Here is a 22033-nt window from a genome sequence, read left to right as displayed (position 1 = left end):
GAGGTACTCTAGGGATAATAGTCCTGAATAATTACCTAGTTTCTGTTTTTTACTATATTTAAACTTTGAAAAAAACAATCTATATTTTTCAACCTCAATTTATATTTAAAACACAAAATTAGATTTTTCTCTTTGCATATAAAACCATCCATTGGTGATACTTTTTTAATATCTACACATACAAAACTTTTAAATTTAGGAGCATAATGAAAAAGGACTGTCCTAACTTTAAAGTCAATAAAAACTATTTTTAAAAAATGAATTTTAATCTAAATTAGTTGAAAATGGCTTGTAACTCCTGCTTCCCTGTTTTGTCTGTTAATCTGGATTTTTAGCTCATTTCATTGATGTAAGTAACAAGAACTAATCAACTTTGATCAAAAAGACAAATTTGGTCTCATATTATTGAATATTATAATGAAATGAAATTATTTGCTTTGACTAATCAATACCACTTAATTTCAAAAACAATGGTGAGAGAATAAGAACACATTACAAAAATGAGACTGTGGAACAGTTTTAAGTTGCATGTGAAATTTAAATAGCAGAAAATAAATCACTAAGGAAAAAAAATCTTTGTTGATTGCCTGCTAAATGTCAAGAGTATTATTTGATGTTTGAGAAAATTCCCAAAATGTTGATTCCAATTTTAACTCTGAAACAATATTTAAATCCTCATCAGATAATACTAAAGATAATGTCTTGTGATCAAAATAGGTGGAAACATCACCAGTGAGCTTATGCAGATGTTATTTCACAAGCAAATGTGACTTTAAAGTGAGAATTGCTGCAATAAAAGGAAAGGATAAAAGGAGATTAGATTGCATTTATCAAAAACGGAAAGCGCACAGTGATATTTTTGTAATAACAGTAACAAGTAGGAATTGCATATAATGAAATAATACAAGTCCTGTACCCTATGTAGTGACTTTTATATGAGTATTTTACTTCAGTCTCTGTTTTTAAATGAATGCTATAATACATGAAGATTGTACTTAGCTTTATCTTCCCCTTTGTGACTACTTGTTTGTTAGTCAAGTATGAAAACGCTACAGGGCAATATTTTCCAAAGTGAGTTTAGTAAGACATAGGTTTAAATGTCAGTTAAATTTGGGAACCACTGGGTGAAATTAAGTCAAACCAGTTACCTCAGTGCAGGACCTCTCTGGACATTTAATATGCTATGGCACATGGTGTGTCGGGGGTACAGAATGCTCTGTTTCTAAATGCATTTGAGTACCGAAACCTGTATTTGCAGAGTACCTCATGGGACTAAGTCTCCACAAATTAACCTTTGGGAAATGTTCCAGGGAAATGTTGGCATCCTCATTGCATTGCTGAAGATGAAATCCCTGTTTCTTTCCCCTCCTTCCCCTTTGCCTCTGTACATGAAACACAATACATAAAGGAACAATGGGCTATGACCTTGGTTTCCTTATTTTATGAACGGAGAAGGCCAAGAATAAGTACCTCTTATCTGGGGTCATAAAGATGTGTCTATGTGAACCAAATATAAACAGGGCTTAGGACCATGAATAGGGAGAAAAGAGGGAGAAAGGAGCCCATGAGACCAGGAAACAATGACATAATCAACTTTCTCCTTGCCTTTTCTCTTAGCCATCATTGTCCACATAACTTAAATTTATGAAAAAATGTCCCTTGCATTTCTTCAGTTCTCCATTTAATTTAAAAGTCTGAAAACAAATAGCCAATAAATGAGTCTCCCCAACATCAAAATAATAATCTCTATATTTTTGCTCTATATTAAATTTACAACTTCCAAGATCAAGTGTTATTATTGACCAACAAAATGACCTCACAGATCCACAAAGCTGGAGTTGAATTAATATGAGGCTCAAAAAGAAATTTCCTTCATTATTTTAATTGTTCATTGTACTTGTGAGTAACTCTTTGGAATGCCTCTTTTTCTGTCATAAAATTCAGTCAGGAGTCCTGTCTTCTAATTCCTCCTCTAGGCCTGACTCCCGAGTGCCCCAGATGAAGCCATTATTTTATTGGTCCCTACTTTGGTTTTCTTATCTGTAAAACAAATCAGCTGCTTAGATGATCTCTGTGGTCTCTTCTGTGTTGTGTGGCATCATTAATATGCCAACTTATAATGGAGACAGATGGAGTACAGAAGGATGTCTGTAAGGTTAAGAGAAACCTAAACTTGGTCAAGTGGCTCACAAGCTTTGTGAGTATAAGGATACATTTTTTAATATCAAAAATATTATAGACTACTCTTTCACAATAATAGCTTCAGAATCCATTGACTGAGAACAAGTTAAGGGCAAACGGCTTTCATAACTTCAATGATGCTTTGTATTAATTTATATTTTATTAAACAAAATACTATCTTCATAGTGGACACATATATGTGACATACACATATTCAATCCATGAAAAATCCAAATTTTTCACATAAATTTGTCGATATCATGGTACAAATCAAATTAAACACTTATGTTTGCATTATTTTTCCTGGTGCATGCAAAGGCTCAAAAAATAGTAATTATCATCACCAGCATCAACAACAGCATCCACGGCACCTTGAACATGGAGGCAGGAATGACAGAAGGAAACTTCAGTGTTTACTGTTATATTTTTATCATCTCTGCTCTGGTGTGGAAAGAACATTGGACTGTTAGGCCTAAGGTCTGATGATAAGTCGGGAGTCCCAGATCTGTCACCAACCAGCTGTGTGACCTTGGACAAGTCACTCTCCTTTTTGTGCTTCCATCTTCAAAGCTAAGAGAAGGAGATGAATTAGATAGCCTCTAAGATTCTTTGCTGCTGTAAATGCAATTACTCCTCTGCATGCATATGATCTATATATTCTAAATAGTCTAATTCATTCTTATCCAGATAAAGAGCATCGGTCATAGTTCAAATTTTCAAATGTGCTTGTACAATGAAGTGCAAATTGGCCCATCCCCAGAGAGAATATTTTAACCATATCTATTAAAATTATAAATGTAGACTCTTTTTGATCTAATAGTTCTATTTTTAGGAATGTATCCTATAGATTATATGCTTACTCATATGTAAAATGACATTTATACACATCATTCACTGCAACATTGTGTATAATACGCAATGATTGGAAACAACCTAAATGTCCATCGCTAAGAAACTAGTAAAATAATTGTACATTTATACAATGAAATAGTATGCTTCTGTGAAAAGTACATTGAAGGTCATGTATAGATATGGAAAGGCATCTAAGACATATTACTAAGAAAGGAAAGGAAAAAAAGGAAGGAAGGAAGAAAGGAAGGAAGGGAGGGAAGAAAAGAGAAAAAGAAGCAGAGTAGTATGATATTAGCAATCCAATTAGAGTGAAAATACCCACAGGTATAGGAAAGAATACGTTTGTTTTGACTAATACCAGGATAAAACATCTCTGGAAGGACTAACAAGCCATTAATAAGTGATTGCCTACTAGGGCAGTGATGGAAACTACAAAGATCAAGGCAAATATGGGAAGCAGACTCTTCAAAGTTTCTTTGTTATATCTTTTGATGTTCAAATTATATGAATGCATTCTCTACTCAAAAATTAAATAAGGTATCAAAACAAAGAGTAGATGGTTTATTAAACCATGTTTCTAGGTCTCATCTATCACACCCCTATAACACGTAAAGATTGTTAATGTCCTTTTCAAAGATGATATTATATTACTATAAATATGTAAATACTCTTAAGTAAGAATGATATAATTCCAAGGAATTTAACAAAAAGACTCCACTAGGTATATTTCCCCTTCATTTTGCTACTCTCAATAATCTCTCTATATAAAATAGTTATTTTCAGATAAAAGTAGAGTTTAAATGGTGGACAATAGGGCATTTATTTTGTATGTTTATTTTTAAAGTTTTACTATAATTTTAATATGCAAACTGAGTTCTACATTCTTTATAGTGGAAATGTAGTAGAGGGATATACTTCGTACGTATCTTAGCAAACAAGTGATGTAGATGCCTGATCTCTGCACAGTACACCTGAAGCTGAACAATACTGAATGCCAACTATAATTTTATATAAATATATATATGTATGTATATGTATATATATGTATGTATATTGTTACAGGAAGCGGAGTACAGCATTAGGAATAGAGACAGTGGCAATGTAATGGCTGTGTGCGATGTCAGAGGGATAGTGGATAGGGGGAGGGGGGTTCACACAGTGTGAGGGATATAAATGATAAAAGTCTAAGTTTTGCTTTGTCTTGTGCACCTGAAACTAATAAAATTAAAAAAAAGAAATTTTGAATAATAGTCAAGAAGTTTTAGAAATTAAAAGAACAGTATAAAATATTAAATCTGTTTTCTCTTATTCACAAGAACCAGAAAGGCAGGTTAATATGCCCAAAGTCACAGATCAATGTGGAAGAACACAAACCACAATGACAATATGATTATGAATAAATTTTTCCCAAGGTGACTACTTATTGAAGGAAATGGTACACATTTTTATATATACATTTTGGCATGTTTATCATGAATTTCATTACTTTAGCCTTATACTTGGTATACATGCAGATTTTGGTTAGCTATTGCTGTGCAAAATATTACCCTGAAACATGGTGACATTAACAACAATTTTATTATTTCTTCTGGTTTCTCTGGGTCAGAAATCCTGAAAGGGCTCAGCTAGGAGATCTGGCAAAGGGTCTCTCAGATGGTTGTAGTAGTCTGTGTGTAGCAGGGGAACAGTGGGGGGCTGTGGCAGCAAAGGCTGGATAGAACTTTCTCCCTCTTAGTGTAGCCTCAGAGCCTCTGTGGGCGAGTATGGGTTTACTCACAGGATGAGAGCCTCAGTGAAGTCAGGCTTCTCACATGACAGTTCAGGGATCCAAGCACAACTGTACCAGAGGTGGAAGTTGTGTCATCCTTTATAACCCAGCCTTGGGAGTCACACACTATCTCAATTAGTTTCAACTGTCACACAATTCCACCCACTTCTAGGGTAGACACAAAGTTCCCACCCCTTGATGGAAGGAGTAGAAAAGAATTTGTGAACATATTTTAAAATGGTTAAAATGCAGGACTCTCCAGACACTTGGGGCTTTATTTTGGTTAGCATGTTTTTTAATTACAAAGTCTTGTGGTAGATTAAAAAAAAGGAAACCATACAAAAGCTAATATGATTAAATCTATTTCCATGCAGTCACTATGGAAAACAGTATGGAGGTTTCTTCAAAAAATTAAAAATAGAACTCCCATATGATTCAGCAACTCTACTAGATCTGAAAGAACTCAAAAATGTATCTGCTCTCCCATGTGCATTTCAGCATTATTTACCATAGCCATGGCATGGAAACAACCTAAGTGCCAATTAATGGGTGAACACAGAAAGAAAATGTGATACATATATAGCACGCGCACACACACAATGGAATATCATGTAGATATAAGAAAGAAGGAAATCTTGCCGTTTTTGACAACATGGATGGACCTTAAAGGCATTATGTTAAGTGCAATAAATCAGGCAGAGAAAGACAGATACTGTGTGATTTCACTATATTTGGAAATCTAAAACAACAACACCAGCAAAATCACAACAAACAAACAAAAAATAAGTTTATAGATAGAGAAAACAGATTGGTTGTTGCCAGAGGCAGGGGTTGGGGGTTGGGTGGCAGAATTGGATGAAAGTTATCAAAAGGTACAAACTTCTAGTCATAAAATAAATATGTCCTGGGGATGTAATATATAACACAGTGACTATAGTTAGTAATACTGTCCTATATATTTGAGAGTTGCTAAGAGAGTGAAATTTAAAAGTTCTCATCACAAAGAAAAAAAATATATTCCCAGTATTGAGTTCTCAGACCTATTGTCTTGATAAGTAAACTGCTGATTTAACACAAAATCAGAGATAAAGAAAGATTAAAATATGAAATTAAAACAGTTATTAATTATAAATATAATTTAATTTAGAGATCACAGTGTAATTGTAGCTCCTATATAGAATTGCCTGGCCCAGCACTAGTTTTGTTGCTTTTTCTGTCTTAAATCTGGCAGGGACTCATGGGCAAAGGAAAGGGGACGGATGGCTGCTATAGAGTCAGCATCATATCTCTCTGTGAGTAGTAAAAATAATGCTATTTCCACGAAATGTGCAGCTCCACATTCAAGAGAGGAAAACAGCCTTCAAGTGTTTGAAGACCTTTCTTTCACAACTGAGCAAAGCCAAGGAAACAGCAATGACATGTGTACCTTTAATCAATATTTCAAATACAACCCTTTGAAGAAGTATGGAAAATGGGATGGCAGGCCCTTCAGTGATTATCAGATTAAAGTGTGGCAAGACAAATGGAACCTGTTTTTGCCCATCTATTTCTGAAATCAATCAGTCTATATATCAGCTCTTTTGTTTTGAAGCTATAACAACCACCCTGCGCTCATTTTATCCTGGAAATTAGTCTAAACTATATTTCAAAAACAGGGTGGGATAGATAGTTTTCTTTAAAGGGGGTTGGAGCAAGAGCCCACTTTCATTTCCAAAAGTGTAAATTGAAAAATGTGTGATTGGAATCACAAATAAATATTGAAAGCACTAAAATTATTTACAAAGATTCAATCAGACTTATCCTTGGCAAAACAAATGCAGCAAAAACATTCTGCAAAAAAATATTAGCATAATGAATTTTCAAACAAATGAGAGAGCACATACATAGGTTGCTCTCATTGTTTTCCATTTGAGAAGCAACTGTGTTACATTCAAACTGTTAATGAACAGTCAGCCCAAGTGTAGAATCAATTACATGTTACTTTCATTCACTCCACTCTTATATTCATAAGCATAATCGGTCCATCTAACAGACCGCATAATGATTCCGTGCCCTGTCAATCATATTCAAATTGCATGAATTTTAAGGAGAAAACCAATGCATGGGATTAAATTGATTTTCTTTTCTAAAAATACAACCACAAATCCAAGCACTAAAGGGATTATTTGTAAATTTTATTGGCCAATTTATATGATAAGTACCACCAATCTATGACCTGAAACAGCATACTTGAAGTTCAGTTAAGGGAAATTGAATTACCACCTGATAGCATTACAAAGTAAATGCTGTCTTTTCTCTCCACATAGGTCGTTTTTATATATACATCCTCAAAGCTTGTTTTTATTATATTTCATGAAACAATCAATTGTGCATATGATGTTTCTTTTCAATCTACAGTAGACATCAGTTAGAACGTATTTCAACTATTGCCCTGCAGCATGCTTCTAAGTTTGGATTATTCTCTCATACATTTCTCAGCTGCATGATGGATTTCTTTCCATGTCCAGAAGGACTACAGTTATCCAACTCTTTGTATGAGTGTGGAATAAATTAGCACTTATAGTGTTATTTTCTAGTCCATTTTCCTTTCAGTCTGTGAGTTGATCTGTTTTGTTTTTCTTTTTCGTGTGTGTGTGTGTGTGTGTGTGTGTGTGTGTGTGTGTGTTTCACTGTTCTTAGTTACAAAGAGCTTTGGTGTACCTCTCTTAGACTCTTTGGTGTTGTGGTTTTCTGCATAAGAATTCTATGTCTAACATTAAATACACAGTAGCTAAGCAACATTTGCATTTTTATACCTGATAAAGGCACACAGAATACACTATTAAAAGTTGAATGAATACGCTCAGTTTAATTTGAGGTTTGATCCCATTTTTACATGAGAATGTGATAATGTTGCCACATTTGGGACATCATGTGCTGATAATGTTTCATGCTTTATTGGCTTCCAAGTTCTGAGGTTTTAAGCTTAAGTTGTGAGGTTTAAGTTATCAAATATTATTCAAGTAATTTCTACCAAAATCTTATTTTCTGTATTAAAAAAAAAAAAAGAAAAGAAAGGGAAAACTCATCATTAATTGTTTATTAGCTCTCCCTCTTGGGCTAAAGATGTATTTAAGGTCAATCTTGTTGATGGGACTGTGTCCTCTTTCAGCTGGATCCCAAACACAGAAGGGTCCATTTTCAACGGCACAGATGAAATTTGTGTGAAGGGGATATCCTGCGGTCAGCCATTTATAGAATCTTTAAGACCCACAGGGTACTGGGGGGTATCTTTATCACAGTAATGCTATTTCCAACAGAGAAGGGTCTCAGGGAAACTGTGGGAAGCTGAATTATGTGCAAATTTCCAACATGTCACATCATTTTAGACTGAACCCAAAGAGAACACATCCTAGAAGGAAGTGAGTCAAGTGCATGGTATTTCTAAAGCTTCAATAGCAGGGGAGAGAGGAGGTGGAGGTCCAGATAGACACTATGACCATTTCAAAGAAGATAATAATAAGGTCTTTGTTCCAGTTCAAGGGATGGCAGCAATTTGCAGCCTTTCCAGAGAAATGCAAAACCAGTACTTTATTAAGACACAAGAGGAAAGTAGGCTTTACAATCCTATGTAGTGGGTAAAAATAAGTGAATGTTAGTCCCCAGTGCAATGGTAATTCTACAAATGCAGAATCTAGGCGAGGACCGAAGTATGAGGGGTCGATGTCAGGGCACTCAGGCTGAGGCTGATGTTGCAAGTGCTTGTTTGTCATCAGCCTTCTATATTGCTCCCTTGTCACTGCAAGGCAGGACAAGAAAGACTCTCCTGAAATCCTTCACTTACTCTTTAATTTTTATCCTTGAGTCAATGAATATTTATTGAGAATCCACTATTTGCCATGTACGTAGGGTGACTGCTCCATTCACTTGCACCAAACAGGTCTTGTGCTTTTCTGACTCCAGGTCTTTCCTCCAAGAGAGCCCCCCTGTCTTTGCTTCTAAGAATTCTTCCCATTCCATGAAATCCAAAGAGAATGTGTCTTCCTTGAAGATATGATCCCTGAACCCCAGCACATAAACTAATTTTGAACTAATTTCTCCTCTTTTAGTTGCCAATATCACTTATGTTTGGCCATTTATATGACTATTAACAGCGACATCTCTGTACACACAACTAAGAAGATTGCATCAGTCAGAGCTCTCCAATAATACAGCCTTTTGCCTGAGGAGGCAGGACATTTTCCATTATTGGAGATAATCAAATATGACTGTATATGCTGCAAGATTTTTTCTAGTTCTGTGATGTTATGATTCTGTGCTTCCTGTCTTCACATAGAGACTCTGCTGGAGGGAATATGACACACCTAAGTCTGAGTTGCCCATAAAGAAAAACTCCATGGGAACAGTTGCTTAATGGACAATTAGTGAATATGTGGGTGATTAAATAAAAGTTGGCCCAAAGTAATCAATCTAATCAGAGATGATATACTGGATTAGAAAAAACAGTGAGGTCGAATGGCTGGTCTAGATTGGGCAAGCAATGGAATGTAGTTATACCAGTTCAGAAAATTCAATATAAATTTTTAGAGAACTGAGAATCCGTTTCTTCACAGAAAGACTTAGCAAAGCCTGATCAAAGATTCCTAATAACTGCATTACAGGTGATTAAAAACAAAAACAAAAAAACTCTAACTCCATCACATTCTTTAACAAAAGCTAAGACATTCTTTCTGAAGACTTCAAACAGGAAAAGAAAAAAAAAAGTGTTGTGATTCCTTTGCCTTTTTTTTTTTGCAAGAGATAATAAATGCATTTTTTAAAATGTGTCATTTCCCTCATCTGCATATAGCTCATTTTAGAATAAATTTGCTTTGTTCTAGAAATCAGTTTTGGCTCTCAAATCACAAAATGGAAGATGACAGAATCTCTACATATCATCTCAAAAAATTAATGGGATCAATGTTCACATTTCTTTAAAAAGTGTCATTTAGGTATAATGAAACTACCTCTCCATCAAAATAAACAGGGTTTAATTTCTCTCTGAGAACGGTGCATTCATCAGACAGATCTGGACTACAGCTAGTTCATACATTTATACCTTGGGCTTTACTCCCATGGTATACACATCCACGTTAGGCGCCATACCTAATTTTCTGAAGGAACACTTATATTTGGAAACTACAAATAAGGACAGAATATTTTAAGAATTATATTAACATAGGTTCTAAAAGAAAGAATATGTGGAAGTTTCTGTACTGTGACGTTATTTTTTCATAAATTCACTTAAAACAATTCAACAATGTGAACAAGTGATAAGGGGGAGGGTGAATAGCAAAATACTTAAATAATAAAGACATTGTCACTAAACATTTCCACAACAGATGTTAGTTCTAACATGAAATGGACAGGTTGGCTTATCTTGCTGGACTTCAGGATATCAGTCTAACGTTCCCATTTACCTCTCAGAGATGATTAGCTCCTTGGGCACAATAGGAGCTATTTTCAAACTTTTTGGTTTCAGGAATTCTGTACAAAGTGTTCTAATTCTGAGGAAGTAACTGAGGATCCAAAACAGTTTTTTTTTTTTTTTTTTTTTTTTGGTGGGTCGTATCTATCACACAAGGAAACAAAAGCACATATGCAATTAACTATCCAGAAAATGATGTTATCACATGCTATGTAACCTTTGGAAAACTGTACTGTACACTCAAGAAAAAAGGAGAGTGAAAAATGCTAACAACCTCTATTATTATGAACCTGGCATTGACCTCACCAAACCCCTAAAAGAGGGGTCCCCAGACAACAATTTGAAAACTGTTACACCAGAGCTTCTTCCTGTGCAGCTTTAGTAACTAAATATAAATATTTCCTTTTCTAATGAAAAATGGACACCATTAACTACTTTATCTGGTCCTTAAGCTTGAAGAAAGAGTGATCTCTTTCAATTGTATAGGAAAAACCAAATGTACTGGAATTGCTAAGATACGGTATTTCTCTGCTTCAACTTTTATGTGACTTAAGGCATTTTTAAAAGAGTAATTTTAACTAAATGCAATCTTTGTTTATTGCTCAATCTTTAGAATTTAGACTAATTTCTCTTTCCTCTTATGTGACATGGTGATCATGTCATTTCTACCCACCAACCTCTTGAAAATGGAGAGGTTCTTCTTAAGCAGTTTGCAAGGACTCAAGAACGAAAGTCTAAGATGACTGCTATCAGATCAACTGATTCTAGTGCAGAAGAAAACGGTTGGGTTAGCTTTTTAAGAAAGAAGTCTACATGGCATCACAGGACAAGACAAAGAGTCATCCTTCAGGATCATGAATTCCCAAGAGAAATCATGAAAATAGTTTTACTTCCTCATGCTTCCTTCTTTACAGAATGGGTTGGAAGCTATGAAAGGGAAGGAGATCAGCTAATATTAAACCAGGTGGACAGGAATGAAAAGAGAGGTAGATAATTCAAGAAACTGAGAAGTAAACTGACAAATTTTGATGACGGTTTCAAGGTGGATGGGAGAAGAGACAGGAAAGAGTCAAAACTTACTCAGAGTAACTTCATTTTGGGTGAGTGAGGGAATGACAGAAATAGGGAAATCAGAATAGTAATTGAGGTCTGAATTATTGTAGTGCTTATTAAGTCTCCTGAAAAATCTATCCTTAACATAAAAAATAAAATGCAGGAGGGAGCTAAGAATAAGAAGAATTAGTAAGAGAAACAAATAAAAATTGTAGAGTTGAAGGTAATTAATTTTCCTATCTTAAGGCAGAATTGTTTTATTTTGCTTAACATTTTCTCCTTCCTTGCCTATTTTTGGTCTGACATAAAATCACTGAGGGGAAAAAAATATGTAACTGAGCCTTTCCAACATAATTCACTGTGAGACTAAGATTCAAAGAGGTTAGCACGTGCCTTTGCAAGATTATTTAGTGGAGACTATTAATGTAAAATAAAGAAAATCAAGAGATCTTTTCATAATAACTCAGATGTCAAAAATTAAACATTTGCATGGAAACTTTGGTAATTAAATAATGAATATCAGATTTTAAAAGAAAGAAATACCTATAAATAAATAATAAATAAGTAATACCTGTTGACTGATTCTCTAGTAATATACTATTATGAAAATCAATGCATAAAAATTCCCATTTTTATTCAGAAAAAAAGACTGTGGCTGAGATGATATGATAATATGGCTGAAGAGGCACTATGATGAGAGAAATAAGTGGAGTAAAAGAATAGGCAGAGGGCCGGCCCGGTGGCTCAGGCGGTTAGAGCTCCGTGCTCCTAACTCCGAAGGCTGCCGGTTCGATTCCCACATGGGCCTGTGGGCTCTCAACCACAAGGTTGCCAGTTCAATTCCTCGAGTCCCGCAAGGGATGGTGGGCTCTGCCCCCTGCAACTAAGATTGAACACGGCACCTTGAGCTGAGCTGCCTCCCGGATGGCTCAGTTGTTGGTTGGAGCGCGGGCTCTCAACCACAAGGTTGCCAGTTCAATTCCTCGACTCCCGCAAGGGATGGTGGGCAGCGCCCCCTGCAACTAAAATTGAACACGGCACCTTGAGCTGAGACGCCGCTGAGCTCCCGGATGGCTCAGTTGGTTGGAGCCTGTCCTCTCAACCACAAGGTTGCCGGTTCGACTCCCGCAAGGGATGGTGGGCTGTGCCCCCTGCAACTAGCAACGGCAACTGGACCTGGAGCTGAGCTGCGCACTCCACAACTAAGACTGAAAGAACAACAACTTGAAGCTGAACAGAACCCCCCACAACTAAGATTGAAAGGACAACAATTTGACCATTGTTCCCAATAAAAAGTCCTGTTCCCCTTCCCCAATAAAAAAAAAAAAATCTTTAAAAAAAAAAAAAAAAAAAAAAGAATAGGCAGAGTTGGCATGTGTAGGAAACTAATTACAGAGCAGTGCCTAGAGATATCAGAAAAAGATGGTCACTAGAATTTATAATTATAATTAGACAGCCTGATATCAGAAAAAGAGCAAGAAAACAAGTTTTCATATCCCAGTGGAAAATCCCACTTACCAACTGGTGAACTCAGGCAAATTACTTTTCCTCTTCTGTAAAAACAAAATAATATCCACTTTTCAAGTATGTTATGAGGAATAAAACATGTATTATATGTGAAAGCATAATGTATATAATAACTGGAATGTAGTAAATGATTAATTCTGATTTGATTATCATTAGTTCTTGTATATAATTATACTCACAATGTACACAAATAGGATAACAATAGCTTTTACTTATTTAATTGCATTTCGTCATTATACTCTCAAAATTCATAAATATTCACATTAATTGATTATGCCAGAATTTATACTTTACTGGCTTCTTTGCTTCCACTACTTCTTGGATCCCTGGGCTTCTCTTCCTTAACCTCATTTATTTATTTTTTATTTTTCAGTATATCCTTGAGTAATTCTTTCAGAGTTGGTCTGTAGCAGGGAATTTTCTGATTCAGTGGATATTTGAATGATTTGTTCTCATTTCTGAATGTTAGGTTTCCAGCATATATGAGTCTAGGTTCATATTAATTTTTCTCAGAATTTTGAAGATTTTGCTTCATTCCCTTCATAAGAAAAAGTCAGTTGATTTTTACCTCCATAAGTCAGCTCGGTTTCTCTTCTCTCCAGAAGTTTTAGGAACTTCCTATTAATCCTTGGAATTCTAAATTTTAAGTTGTTTCAGGACCAAAAAAAATTTTTTTTTCCCTTTTAGTTATGAAGCTTTTTACTATTTTATTTTCTCAGTTCTTTCTAGAATTTCTAATAGGTGGGTTTTATATGTCTGGGAGTAAATCTCAATAGTCTTCACTTTCAAATATTTTATCGGCACACTCTAGAGTATTTCCTTGATTTATTCTCTGGAGCAGTAAGTTAGTTTTCAGCTGTTTCCTTTCACTATGTATCCCTTTATTTGAAACTTTTGTTCTTGTTTTAACTTCCAAGAATTTTATTTCTCCCCTTCTCATTAGAACATCTTTTTTATAACTTCTAAATGTATCATATATAATTCTTTTCTCTACCAATCTTTTTTATTGGATATAAATCCTTTTGTTTTCTAGGCAAAACCTTAATAGTAGTTTTCTCTTAGTGGATTTAAATTCACTTAATGTACACCTGCACACTTTTTTCATGATGCTTCTATAGCCCTACAAAATTATATGAACATGATACAATGTTTCAATATTCACTTTAAATACTTTCAAAACAGCAGTTTAATTTTGGATTGTATTTATAAAAATCATCACGAGGTTTATTTTGAGGACTGGAAAAACTTTTGGGAATAGAGACTACTTTAGGCTATTTCAGATAAAAATAGGCTATAAAAAGGAGTTTTAGAGAATGGTACCAGAATTACAAATGAACTTTTAAAAATTATGTAAATTTTCATCACTTTTTTTTTGTTTCTATTGCAAATAATCAATTCCTTTGCAAATAATCAATCCCTTCGCAGGGTATCTCTAATAAGAAAAAAACAATTAGCAATGTAATTGATGACTGAATTACACAGACATTGTAACAAGGAATGTATTCCTCATGTAGCTAACTACTGAATTATAAAATATGCTAAGACTGTCACAGTTTGGATTTTCAGTCAAGATGGCAGAGTAGATAAATGCTGTGCTCACCCTCTCAGGACCAACCACATCGATTACAACTAACCTACAGAAAAAACATCATTAAGAGTCACCTGAAGTCTAGCTGAACCAAAGCCCTACAACTACAGACACACAGAAGAAGCCACCTCAAGACTGGTAGGAAGGACAGAGACATGGAACGAGCTAGTCCTAAACCCGCATGTGGCCATTAAAAATTGGGAGGAATATCTCAGCTACAGAGATCTCTCCAGAGGAGTGAGGGGTCCCAACCCCACACCAGGCTCCCCAGGCCAGAGTTCCAGTGCCAGGGAGAGAAGTCCCCATAACATCTAGCTGTGAAAACCAGTAGATTATGGCTGAGTGAGCCTCTGACAGTTGCAGTCCTAGGCACTCTTCTTACAGGGTTTGCACACAAACTTTTTTACTGATGGAATCACGCACCCTAAGCTCCAGCTCTGGGACAGCAGCTTGAAAGGCACCAGGGATATATGGGGAGGAAATGAATTGTCTAGCTATAGGATGAGAGTTGGAGGGGCAGCTTTCTCCCAAAGGGAGGAGCTAGCAAAAGTCATTGTTTCTTAGTTGAGTCCTACCTCTTCCTGAGTGAAGACGAAGGCGGGCTCCATATCTGAATCTCCATCAAACTGGCTATAACTTGTCATCTGCCCTGCCTAGTGATTACCTAAGACCCTGACCCATCCAAATTTTGGGCCCACCCAAGCCATTTCCACTGGATTTTCATACAATCTGTTTTAGCTCATGCTGCAGACTTTTCTAAAATCTCTCAAAAGTTCACAAAACACCCAAAAAGCAGCATCTGGCTTTGGAGAGTCCTGTACCTCTGGGTGAGCAGTCCTAAGCCTAGCACTAGGTGACAGCTAGCCTAGATTTGCAGATTGGCTTCTTGAGGTGCCTTCAAGCCCAGTGCAGTCAACAGCCATCTGCTGATTGTTTTGTAGCTCATACTGGGTGGTCCCAGGCAGGGCACAGGCTACAGCTAAACTTGGCCTGCAGCAGGTCACCTCCTAGGAGACCTGAGGGCTGGCACAGCTGGTGGCCAGCTTCAAACCTAGGTGGAGCATCACATGGCTGCCTACAAGGACAATACACCCATAGGGCAGACTGGATAGGCAACAGAGCCTCACTAAAGCAAACCCTGCACTGTAGGGTCAGTCCTTTCATCACAGCTCCTCCACTCTAGTTACAGACAGTCCTCACAACCATTCAGCCTGGGGTCAATCACTCCCATAGATGTGCAAACAGCAACCAAATCTCAACTACGACAACAGGGCACATACAACCCACAAAAGAGACACACCTGGAGCACTTGGCTGTGGTGACAATAGAGACTGCACCACTGGGTTCCACAGGACATATACTACATAAGGCCACTCTACTAAGACTGGAAGTCATAGCAGCCCTTCTTAATACATAGAAACAAACACAGGGAGGCAGCTAAATGGGAAGACAAAGAAACATGTCCCTAATAAAAGAAAAGAACAAGTTCCAGAAAAAGAACTAAACAACATGAAGACAAGCAATCTACCAGATGTAGAGTTCAGAACATTGGTTATAATAATGATCAATGATCTTAGAGAGAATTTCAAAAATGAGATAGGAAACATAATAATGGAGACAGAATGCAAAAAAAAAAAAAATCAAATAAAGAATACAATAACTAAAATGAAGGATACATTAAAGGAAATCAATAGTAGATTAGAAGAAGCAGAGGATCAGATCAGCAATTTAGAAGGTAAGGTAGCAGAAAACACCCAATCAGAACAGCAAAAAGAAAATTGAATACAAAAAAAAAAAAAAATGAGGATAATTTAAGGAGCCTCTGGCACATCAAGTGTACCAATATTTATGTCTTAGGGGTAACAGAAAAAGAAGAGAAAGAGCAAGGAACTGAAAACCTATTTGAAGAAATAATGACAGAAAACTTCCCTAACCTGGTGAAGGAAATAGATATTCAAGCCCAGGAATCATAGAGAGTTCCAAACAAGATGAACACAAAGAAGCCCGCACCAAGTCACATCATAATTAAGACATCAAAGATTAAAGACAAAGAGAATCTTTAAAAGCAACAGAAAAAATGGTTTGTTACTTACAAGGGAGCTCCCATAAAACTATCAGCTGATTTCTCAACAAAAACTTTGCAGGCCAGAAGGGTTTGGCATGAAATATTCAATGTGATGAAAAGTTAGTATCTACAATCACCATTACTCTACCCAGCAAAGCTCTCATTTAGAATTGAAGAATAGATAAAAAGCTTCCCAGCCCAGAAAAAGCTAAAGGTGGTCCTCACCACGAAACCATTAGTACAAGGAAACTTAGAGGGACTTCTTTAAGATGAAAAAAAAACCCGAAAGATCAGAAAAATGAACAATAAAATGGCAATAATTACATCTATCAGCAATTACTTCAAATTTACATGGATTACATGCTCCAATCATAAAATAGGGTGGCTGAATGGGTAAGAAAACAAGACCCTTACATATGCTGCCTACCATAGACTCACTTCAGATTAAAAGACACACACAAACTGAAAGTAAACTGATGGAAAAAAAGACATTTGGCAAAAAAGGAAAGAAACAAACAAAAAGCTTGTGTTGCAGTATTTATACCTGCAAAATAGACTTTAAGACAAAGACTATAACAGAAGAAAAAGAAGGACCCAGTAATCCCACTTCGGGGTAGATATCAGAAGAAACCCGAGTAACGTCATCAAAATGGCGGCGTGAGGTAAGCCTCTGGAAATCTCCCCTGTAATTTACAACACATTGAACAACTATACCTCCACAAAGGCTGCCCTGAACAGCAGACAGGCAAGACGAAGAGGCTCACTGCTGAATTCACCTAAAGGTGGGCAAATTGCATGAGCAGGGGAGGAGGGAAGGGAGAAGTGTGGAAACTGGGCCACGCGGGCGCAGGATGCAGACGTAACTCAGTTCTCTGAACTTACTGCGTCCCATAACTACCGCAGCTGCGTGAGAGGGAAGAACTCGCACTGCTAGGGCTCTGCTTATGGCCCACAGGGCTGAGGGGACAGCATATAACACGGCTGAACCCAACACTCATGGGAGAGACCTCAGAGCAAAGACTGAGGGAAGAAGGCTGAAAACGGTGGTTTAAGCCCTCACTGCTGCAGAGAACGGAAGCCTTAGGCACTCAGCCTAGCCACCCCCTCCCTACTCTCCCAGAGCTTGCCTCACACTCACCAGTCCAGTGCTAGAAGCAGAACAGTAGCAGTGTCAGATAAAAAGAACAGAATATTTGCAGTTCTGAGAACTGTGGTCCGCAGACACAGATAGTTCCGGCAAAGGGGAGGGAACTATGGAAGCAGGACTGGATGTGGTGGAGGTCGACGCCAATGCTCTGGGCCACCTCTCACAACCCAACCCGCCCCTGCCCCACCTATCTGGGGGGATCCCTGCAGGAGTAAACAGAACTGTTGAAACACCCAGATTCTGAATCTGGTGCAGGACAAGCTTTGGAACTTCAAAAGCTCTCCGCATCCCTACACAGATGCAACGCCCTATGACCTAGGTGAACTATTGACAGAGGAGAAGCCCATCTTCCAGGGAATCCCCCCACTGTGTGAAAAGCTGAAATAGTGCCAAGGAAACATAACACTACACTGTGAGAGAGAAACAAAGGCTGCAGTCGGAGAGAAAATAAAACTTTCTACCAACACGTACTGGAAAACAAAAGAAAGACCTCTTCCTATCAACCTGTTGCAGAAGCCACTCCTGTAGATGTCTAGGAAGAGAAATAATAAATCATTATTGACATGAATAACCAAGGCAACAAGACAGCTCAGAAAGAAAGTGAAAAGTCTCCAGAAAATTAACTTAAAGATATGGAAATAGTGACTTAAATGACAGAGAATTCAAGATTGCAGTTCTGAAAAAACTCAATGAGGTGCAAGAAAACACAGACAGGCAGTTTAATGAACTCAGAAACACAATCAAAGAACAACATGAACAGTTTACCAAAGAGATTGAAATTTTAAAAACAGAACCAAATATAATTTCTGAAGATTAAAATTTCAATAGAAGAAAAGAAGAAAGAAACAGCCAGCGTAGGTAGTAGAGTTGACCAGATAGTGGAAAGAATCAGTGACATCGAAGACAGAAACCTGGTAATGACACAGATGTAAGAAGAAAGAGACTTGAGACTTAAAAGAAATGAAAGAACTCTAAAAGAACTTTCTGACTCCATCAAAAAGAGCAATATAAGAATAATGGGCATACCAGAAGGAGAAAAAAGAGAGAAAGGAATAGAGAATACATTCAAACAAATAGTCGATGAGAACTTCTGAAACCGGTGGAAAGAACTGGATCCTCGAATCCAAGAAGCAAATAGACAGCCTAACTACCTCAACCCCAACAGGCCTTCTCCAAGGCACATTGTACTGAAGCTGTCAAAAAACAACGACACAGAAAGAATCCTCAAGGCAGCCAGGAAAAAAAAGACGGTAACCTACAATGGAAAACCCTTTAGAATATCATCAGATTTTTTAGCAGAAACCTCTAGCCAAGAGGGAGTGGAACCAAATATTCAAACTATTGAATGAGAGAAATTATGAGCCAAGAATAATACACGCAGCAAAGATATGCTTTAGATATGAAGGAGGAATAAAGACATTTCCAGACATACAGAACTGAGGTAATTTTGCAATACACAACCTGCACTACAAGAAATACTAAACGAGTTTAACCAGCCACCATCAACAGGGACAATTTGTGCCAATCAAAACATAAAAATGGGAAGAGTAAAGGACTGAACTGGAATATGGGAATGGAGAAAGTAAGCATGCTGAAAGAAATGGAATACTCTAAACATCAAAGTTTCTTTTACATAAACTTAATGGTAACCACTCAAAAAAAAAAAAAAATCCAGAACTGAAACATATACTTTAATAAAAGAAAAACAGAGGGTAACATCATAGAATACCACCACACAGAAACAATAGACAACAACAAAAAGGCAAAGAAACAATGGAGACACAGCCTTACCAGAAAACTAAAGATAAAATAACAGGAAATGCTCACATATCAATAATCACCCTAAATATAAATGGACTGAAGTAACCAATAAAAAGCAGAGTAGCAGATTGGATCAAAAATCTAAACCTAACCGTGCTGTTTCCAAGAGACACGTCTCAGCTACAAGGAAAAGCATAGACTCAAAGTGAAAGGATGGAAATTGACACTCCAAGAAAATGGTATCCAGAGGAAATCAGGTGAATCCATACTGATATCATTGAAAGTTATGGATATATCATCCAAACAGAAAATAAATAATGAAATAGCAGCCCTAAATAACACATCAGATGAAATGGACATAATTGACATTTATAGAGCACTTCATTGTAAAACATCGAACTATACATTTTTTTCCAGTGTAAAATGAACATTCTCAAGGACAGACCATATATTGAGACATAAAACTAGTCTCAGCAAATTTAAGAATATTGAAATCATACCAAGCATATTCTCTTATCACAAGGCTTTGAAATTGGATATTAACTGCAAAAAGAAAGCAGGAAAAGCCCCAAATACATGGAGGTTAAACAACATATTTTAAAGAATGACCAGATCAAAAAGAAATTAAAGGAGAGATCAAAAGATACATAGAAACAAATGACAATGAAAATACATCCTACCAAAATTTTGGGGATGCAGCAAAAGCACTTTTAAGAAGGAAATTTATAATATCATTACAGGCCTATCTCAAGAAACAAGAAAAATCCCAAATAAATAACCTCACATTGCACCTTAAAGAATTAGAAAAAGAAGAACAAATGAAACCCAAGGTCAGCAGAAGAAAGGAAATAATAAAAATCAGAGCAGAACTAAATGAAATAGAGAACAAAAAGACAACAGAAAAAATTAATCTGACAAAGAGATGGTTCTTTGAAAAGACTAACAAAATTGATAAACCCTTGGCTAGACTCACTAAGATAAAAAGAGAGAAGACACTAATAAACAAAATCAGAAATGAAAAAGGGGAAGTTATCATGGATGTCACAGAAATACAAAGGATCATCCAAGAATACTATGAATGACTATATGCCACCAAATTCAATAACCTAGAAGAAATGGACAAGTTCTTAGAAACATATAGACTTCCTAGGCTGATGCATGAAGAATTGGAAAATCTAAACGAATGGATCACCAGTAACGAAATTGAATCAGTCATCCAAAACTTTCCCAAAAGCAAAAGTCCAGGACCAGATGGCTTCACTAGTGAATTCAACCAAACCTTCAAAGAGGATCTAATACCAATCCTGCTCAAACTCTTCCAAAAAATTGAAGAAAAGACAATACTCCCTAACTCATTTTATGAGGCCAACATTACCCCAATACCAAAACCTGGTAAGGATAACACAAAAAAAGAAAACTACGGACCAATATCTCTGATGAATACAGATGCAAAAATACTAAACAAAATTCTAGCAAATCGAATGCAACAATACATTAAAAAGATTATTCATCACGACCAAGTGGGGTTCATCCCCGGGGCACAAGGATGGTTCAACATCCACAAATCCATCAATGTGCTACATCACATAAACAAAATAAAGGAGAAAAATCATATGATTTTATCAATTGATGCAGAAAAAGCATTTGACAAGATAAACATTCATTTATAATTAAAACACTTAATAAAATAGGTATAAAAATATGTATATAACCTTAACATAGTAAAGTCATATACGACAAACCTTGAGCTAATCTCATAATTAACGGTGAAAAACTGAAGCCCTTTGATCTACGTTCAGGAACACGACAGGACTGTCCCCTATCACCTCTGCTTTTCAACATAGTGTTGGAAGTCCTTGCCAGAGCAATCAGGCTAGAAAAATAAATAAAAGGCATCCAAATTGGGAATGAAGAAGTTAAATTGTCACTCTTTGCAGATGACATGATGCTATACATAGAAAACCCTAAAGACTCCACCAAAAAGGTATTAGAATCAATCAACGAATACAGTAAAGTTGCCAGCTACAAAATCAAGGTACAAACGTCCATTGCATTCATATATACTAAGAATGGAATCTCAGAAAAAGAAATAAAAAACACAATTCCTTTTGCAATTGCAGCAAAAATAATAAAATACCTAGGAATAAACTAGGTATTTCACAGCAGAAAGACCCATATGCTGAACACTATAAGACATATTTAAAAGAAATTGAAAAAGACCCAAAGAAATGGAAAGACATTCCATGCTCATGGATTGGAAGAATCAACATAGTTAAAATGGCCATATTACCCAAAGCAATATACAGATTTAATGCGATCTCCATTAAAATTCCAATGGCATTTTTTAAAGAAATAGTACAAAAAATCATCAAGTTTGTTTGGAACCACAAAAGACTCCGAATAGCCAAAGCAATCTTAAGAAAAAAGAACAATACTGGAGGTGTCACACTCCCTGACTTTAGCTTGTACTACAGGCAACAATAATCAAAACAGTATGTCAGAAAAACAGACACGTAGATCAATGGAATAGAACTGAGAACACAGAAATAAAACCACGTAAATATGGACAGATAATTTTGACAAAGAAGCAAACAACATACCATAGAGAAAAGACAGCCTCTTCAATAAACGGTACTGGCAGAATT

The 22033-nt window shown here is 36.3% G+C and overlaps 1 protein-coding gene across 6 annotated transcripts in view; it reads right to left on the bottom strand.

Annotated features, from left to right (window-relative positions):
* MACROD2 (mono-ADP ribosylhydrolase 2) overlaps positions 1 to 22033 on the bottom strand; it is a 2124656-nt gene that overhangs the window by 841636 nt on the left and 1260987 nt on the right. The gene's annotated exons all lie outside the window — the stretch shown is intronic.

This window comes from Rhinolophus sinicus, chromosome 13 (assembly GCF_057876585.1).
Source record: "Rhinolophus sinicus isolate RSI-liver-muscle chromosome 13, RSI-T2T, whole genome shotgun sequence".
Classification (NCBI taxonomy): Eukaryota; Metazoa; Chordata; class Mammalia; order Chiroptera; family Rhinolophidae; genus Rhinolophus; species Rhinolophus sinicus.
This window is presented reverse-complemented; position numbering and strand designations above follow the sequence as displayed.